This window comes from Cephus cinctus, unplaced genomic scaffold (assembly GCF_000341935.2).
Source record: "Cephus cinctus unplaced genomic scaffold, Ccin1 Ccin1_scaffold0160, whole genome shotgun sequence".
Classification (NCBI taxonomy): Eukaryota; Metazoa; Arthropoda; class Insecta; order Hymenoptera; family Cephidae; genus Cephus; species Cephus cinctus.
Window position 1 is genome coordinate 2,690,942 of NW_014332886.1, and position 6,738 is coordinate 2,697,679.

General features: G+C 49.7%; 1 protein-coding gene across 1 annotated transcript in view; it reads left to right on the forward strand.

Annotated features, from left to right (window-relative positions):
- The window catches only part of LOC107263562 (cadherin-related tumor suppressor), a 62,196-nt gene that overhangs the window by 13,229 nt on the left and 42,229 nt on the right, over positions 1-6,738 (forward strand). The gene's annotated exons all lie outside the window — the stretch shown is intronic.

Sequence of the window (6,738 nt, forward strand, 5' to 3'; positions counted from 1 at the left end):
CCCTCCCCGTCCAGACCTCAAAGACTCCACGAGCACTCTGACTCAGGTAGGTACAGCTGATAGCAGCCTGGCTGATCGCGTACGCTCGTTACGATAGTCACAAGGCGTATGGGCGTATGGGCCTTACAGCGTGCAGGTTCCGACTCCTTTCGAAAAGGCGAATAGTCCTCGGAAGCTCGTATCTCCTCGTAATCGGGTGACCTTCGCATAGTGGCCATTCCTGGGCCCTAAGTCCCGGCCCAGGCAAAGCGTGGCTGGCCCAGGTTTTTATCTCGCGGGCTCCGAAGCCCGCGCCCGCTAATGACCCTCAGATACGGTCCCACCGTTTGGGCCCCGGCTCGCATACCGACAAATGCATACGGGGACCATCCTAAAGCCTCGTTCACACGCGCTCGCCACGCTTACCTTCTCGCCTTCGATATATACTCTTGTCTCGCTCCCTTTCTTTCGGCGCCATCCACACTATGCCTGTATGCGTGTAAATCAGTCTTCTCTCATATCTTCTTTCTCTTTTTTCTCTCTCTTTATTTATTTGCGCGCCATTCTTTACGTATTCCATGGCGCCGATCGCTGAATACCCATACGAGATCGATCGCGCGATCGGTTCGACCTGCGAATTCGACGGAGAGCCAATCGGGACAAGAAAGCGCGATTGATAAATTCTGCGAAACTGTGAATATTTAGATTCCTAGGCACGGATCTTACGTGAGAGAGTACCTCGCGGTATTGGCTGACCGCCATGAATGATGTATGAGGCGACATCCTTGAACTGACGCTGGATAAAGGACGATAAAAGAAACATGGGTACACGAGAGGAAGGGACAAACCGATGCCAATGAGCAATAACTATCTGGAATATATATATAGTATATACGTCCCATTTGACTAGAGTTCTAAACTAGAATTTCTACGCCTAATGGAGAACATGAATCACCGCGTACTATTAATCTTAACACCGTAGTAAAGCGTCGCAGCCCCTTTCGAGCGCTATCGAAATCGAATCCGTCCAAGCGGATCCTGCTGAATGAAGGAACTTCCGGTACACGTCGAGGAAGAAGAGGAGATAGGTGAATTCGTCACCGATGTCAATTACGAGAGCGTGAGAGCCGTATGAAAAAAGTGAGAAAGACTCAAAAATGTCTCCAGGTTGCTACGCCCTATGCCCTTCTCTGGTTCTTACTTTCCTTAGTGCATCTTCATTTTTCATACCTCTCTCTCTCTCTCTCTCTCTCTCTCTCTCTCTCTCTCTCTCTCTCCCAAGACTTTTTCACTCGCGTCCCGACAGCCGTGACGAAAGTAATAATCGCACGATCGGCCTCGTCGAGCGATCGACCTCACGAGGATTCTCCGGCCGATCCATGGCCAGGGTCACGCGAAGATGAGGAGGTTCAGGATGAAAAGATGGAAGGACACGGAACGATTTGTCACGATGGAAAAAACGAGCGATAAACCGCGATAAAGTGTAAACGCGCCCTTAACTTAAGCGACGGGGACTTCACCCGAGGTCTCATCTTGCTCCCTGACTCTTCCTGTCTCTCTCTCTCTCTCTCTCTCTCTCTCTCTATCGTTTTCTCCTTCTCTCTTCCTATCTCCGTTTCTCTCTACACGGCCACACAGAGATATATATTAAAAGCCGAAGAACTACAATACTTCATAATAACTCATAATGCACGCCGATCGTAAAACCTAAGAGCTTATCTGCGGACGTCTGTCCGTTCCTTCGTTCCATCGTCCTTTCGTTACTCGAGTTCGTCCACGCGTTCCTTTGGGTGTACTATCTTTTTGTTCCTTTTGTCATATAACCGCCGGGAACTCTTATATCCCCGCTGTTGTTCTTTTTCATTCTGTCTCCTCTTTCTCCCCACGGCTAAGGCCCACGGTGTAGACGTACGAAAATCTATAGGGGGGACGTATTGGTGCGTCGGGCCCGGAATTTGTCCACTCAGAAGAACATAGATACGGAAGTGTCCTTCCTGAAACCGAACCTGTGTCTTCCGTTAATGACGATAATGATTCTCGGTACCTTCCTTTTCGTGTGTCCTTTTTCCTTTTTTTTTTTTTCATAGTGAAAAAAAAGTCATCCTCGACTGAGAAATAGCTAGGACCTCAGATCCCGGAAGCGCATTGGCCACCAGCGATTCGTTTGAGAATCCACAAAATGTTCCGAGTCACCGGGTAAAATTCCATGGAAGTCCTTGGGCAGCCCTCGTTGTCATCGTCCTCGGCGCGTACCTCGTCGTCATCTTTTTCCTGGCTAGTCGAGCCTCGTGGGGCCCCTACGTAGATGGACAGCACACCTCGTAGGTTTCGAGGGCCTCTTCACGAGCAACGGGCAACACCCACGGACAAACGGACCCAGGGGAAGAAGCTGGAGGGTCGGGCCCACAAGGACCATACATAGTCAGCATAAATTAGGCGACCCAGGGGGTTCTGGAAATCGGGCCCCGTACCCGGCTTCCCAACGATTATTGTGCTTGGATTAGATTTATTTAGGACCTAGACAAACACGAGTCCCGACATACTTCCCCAACGACGCCGACCATCATCCTCGCTTCTTTCTGTCTTTTTAACATGGTCTTTCTGTCTCTCCATCTTCCAACCTCTTTCTTCCTTCCCCTCGGTACTTTCTTTATTATCGCTTTCTCTCCTTTTATTCTTATTCTCCTCTTTCGGACACTCCTTCTTGGAAGCATCGCACCACGAGTCCCTGATTTATCAAGAGCGAACCAGCCGATGTCCTGCAGGCATTCCAGCATCCTGTCCCGGCGAAAACGGTACGGGACGCATTGCTGGTTAATGCTGACCATCCTTCGATGCGTCTACTAATTCCCCGTCTTACGTCGGATACGCAATAACCTCATCCATCTCCAGGCGAATTGTCCCAGTGAATTAGTCTCGCTATGAAAAAAAAAAAAAAAGAAATACAGGGAGATGGAAGAGAATGAAAGATATGTCCGTACCGCCCTTTGTCTCCTCTTGTACAGAAATTCCAAGCCTTAACTGAACCTCGAGCCTTCTCAAATGATTGTACCCTACAAAAACAAGTCATTGTTAACAGAACAATAACGAATTTTTATTGCAAATTTCTAAAGAAATATTCATCCCCTTTAAATCAACAATCGTTAAGCGATCAGTGTTCCTTCGTGAGTTTAACACGCACGTATTTTTTCATCAGGTGTCTCCTTCCCTCTCTCACATCCTTTCACACTCTTTCTCGCCATCTTGAATCTGCTCTCACCCTCTCTCTCTCTCCCCCCCCCTTCTCCCCCTCTCCACTCATTCCCTCCTCCTCCTAAAGGCCAACACTCACGATGCGAGAATCTCCGCGGTACCTACTCGTGGAGAGAAGCCAGTAGGTCCTTATCTTATGTAGAAAGGTGGTGCGGAGCTCACCGGACCCCTTTGGAAGGCCCCGCATGACATTAATTTTGAAATATTATTTGGGCCCCCTCCCGTGGCGAGCTCTCTCGCGGGTGTGTCCCGTTAATGCGTGTGCGTGGTACGGGCCCAGTGCATACGCGCAGTCGGAGCCTTACACGTCTTGAGAAGGAGAGGGAGTAGGACGCGCTCGTAAGGGAACCGAGGAGACGAAAGAGGAAGCAAGATGGCGAGATTGACGGGAAACGGGGTAGAAGGAGGAAGGAAGAAGAAAGAGTAGCGTACGACTCCAAAACTCGAACTAACTTATGGTAGCCAAGAGTAGTCTTCCCGCCGTGCGCGCCACGAGAGAAAAGAAGGCACGATAGAAAGGAGAGAAGAATCGAGGTGATGGGGAAGCTGGACCGAGGAGGTTTGCTGGACGGATATAATAAAAAGGAGTTCTCCTTCCTTCTCTGCTCTGCCGATCTGCAGTACTCTACTCGCGGAGGCACATTGGTGCAAACGTGGGGGCGGCTCGGGAAGGTGGGCTTATAACCGACAGAGAAGAATATGAAATAGTGTTACTGGGTCGTTAGTTACTCCGACAATGGGGACCAGTTTTCGCGCTTCTTTCGCGTCTACAATTTCTCTCCCACTCGGTCGATTCCCGCCTTATCCACTTTACCGTACGGACAATCCTCTTTCAGCGGTTTCTCTTGATCCAGCGGCTATTTACTGTACCAGATGAATCGGACGAAGAAATAGGAGGAGCCACCGAGTAGATAGTAGCTGACGTACAGGGTTCTCAGAAGGGTTACATGTGTTTGGTAGACATAGCAATTAGAGCCTGAGGATGTCGCAGGGATCACGTAGGACCCAATCGAGGATTAACGTTGGGACCGGAGTGTCTGTAGTGTCTATGGAGCGATAGGATCGCTCTTGGTATGAGCGAATCGATTGGCAAGAATAACGTAGCGGCACGGTAACGTAACGTAACGTAATGTAATGTAAAGCGCGGTATGTATATATATGGGATTGAGGGCGTGGGGCCCCTGGGCCTTACTGCTGGCAGAAGGGACTTATGTACCAAGGCACAGGCGGCTTATCGGGCGTACATCCTCGCTCGCAGATTAGCATAATGTCTGCCGCAGTGCGTAGGTACCCTACCCCGATGCCGGCACCATCGCCAGCACCAACACCACCACCACCATCACCCTCGGTACCTACTGGTACTGGAAGGGGCCGTGATTATAATATAATAATAAGAATAATGCTAATAATAAAGGAAGGAAACCACCCTAGGCGTTCTCGGTGCTGCCGAGCCAAGTCGAGACGACGGAGGCCATCAGCCCTCGTCGTTCTGGCGCAGTGGCCGTCCACCTCATTCTCATCCTCCTCCTGGTTCTCTTTACCTCGGCAGCCTCAGCAACGTTCATCCACTCTTATGCCTCACCTCCGTCCCTGGCAACCGGCACAAATACTCGAGACGCGCCCTCATCTAGAATCCCGTCAAGGATCTATGAATGCGTGAAGGACGACTCCTATACGATCCCTCCTCTCCCTGTTGCGACCTTCCGTCCTTCCTTAAGGGTTACTCTGCGGAGTTCGTTGACGCTTGGTATTTCTGGGAAAGACTCGGAGGACGATCTGTAGGTGGCGGTGCGATCGGAGAACGCTGGGAATTTGGGCGGGATAATGAGACGAGGGGTGGAGGACGCGAGGATGTACGATCGATTTATAAATGACGGTCATTTTGTCATGGGGTAAGGTGGTCCATGAAGTTACCGGTGATGCTGACGGCAGGTGTGAGGAGGATAAGGCTGAAAGATAGGGTGGCGGTGATGCTGGTGGGCAGGGGTGGCGTTTTGACAGGCACTGGACCGACGTGCGCTTGGGAGCGGAGTCTCTCAAAAAATGGTCGCCGTCTTATATAAAAAGGGAGAAAAAAGGTGAAAAGAAAGTATGGTAAGAGTGGCCCGCTAAGCGCGCACAGCAACAATAAGGCCCCCGCTCGGTATGACGGCAACGGGTTGCGGGCCCCAGTCGAGTTGTGGGCCCAGGATGCGAGAAGAGGCCCAACCTCGCTGCCACTGCTATTATGGCCAATAATTCATTGAGTGACTGCCAGGCTCTGTGCCGACCAGCCCAGGGCCGGCGCCGCCGTTGCCTGCACCCCTGTTCTACCACCTTTCTACAGGGTGCTACGAAAATATTTGCACTTGTTATGCGGTCTTGTACCTTGTCGTGAATAGTACTACCTGTATATTGTAATTTTACGTAATTCTGATTTTTTAATATATCGTGACGTTTTTGCCAAGTCCCATTTTCATTTATGGACCAAAGGGATGCTGCGCATGTACGCGTCTCTCGATCGGGCCCCAGCGGAATCACGTAGGACTTGCGCTAAAGGGCACACTAAAGGCTTCTTAAAGGATCACAAGATTCAAATCGCGATCTGCTTCGGTTCCCCTCTATATTATTATATTACAAATAATCATTCATTGCTCGGGGCGACTTTGATGACAGACCTAGCCGTACCCGTCGGCTGAACGATGTCTCGAATCTTAAATTTTGAAATTCCACCGCTTTCCCTCTCCGTATTCCACGTGTACGCACCACGGCACCTCCCAACGCTTACCAACGTGCAACGCTTGCCCCTCGCCACATCCTCGGACTACGTACGTTTCCTTTTTTGCACTTTACGATCTGGCTGGACGCGTTTGGCAAATTCACGACGTCTCTCTCCACCTCGCGAGCAGGTACCTACTTGGATGAAATACCTATAGCATTTTTTTCAACGTCTTAGAGCCATTCGAGTCTTTCTACACGAGGTCGCGAAAGGTCACGGCATAACCACAGGTAAAATGACCCTAAGAATTTCATCTCAATCTATTCGCAAGGTAGATGACTAGCGATACTTGGCGTTGTAAGATAACAGCAATAATATTTATAAAACTTTAAATAATAATTCTCAAAGTAATTATACACAACCTGAACCTCGTGGTCTCTGGGTTAATCGCAAGACGAAAGTAAAAGGAAAGCCGCGCATGCCGTAGAACGATAAATGAATAATCGAGACAAGAGATATAATTGCAAAAGACCTAAAATCGAACATCACCAAAGCATGGTTATAAATAGCGTCGGAAAAAAAAAAAAAAATTAAATTCTCAGATCCACTCAACCTTGCTCAGACAAAACTCGGCCGAGGGCAAGAGGGGATAATTGCCAAGGGACTCGCTTTGCTCTTTGCAAAACTGCTGAAGAAGAAGAAGAAGTTCGAAGAGGAGAGATAAGACCCCGGCGATAACGATTGGGCCCCGCGGGAACGGTTGCCTACATATTACGCATTGGCGTACGAAGCTACCCCCCCCCCCCCCC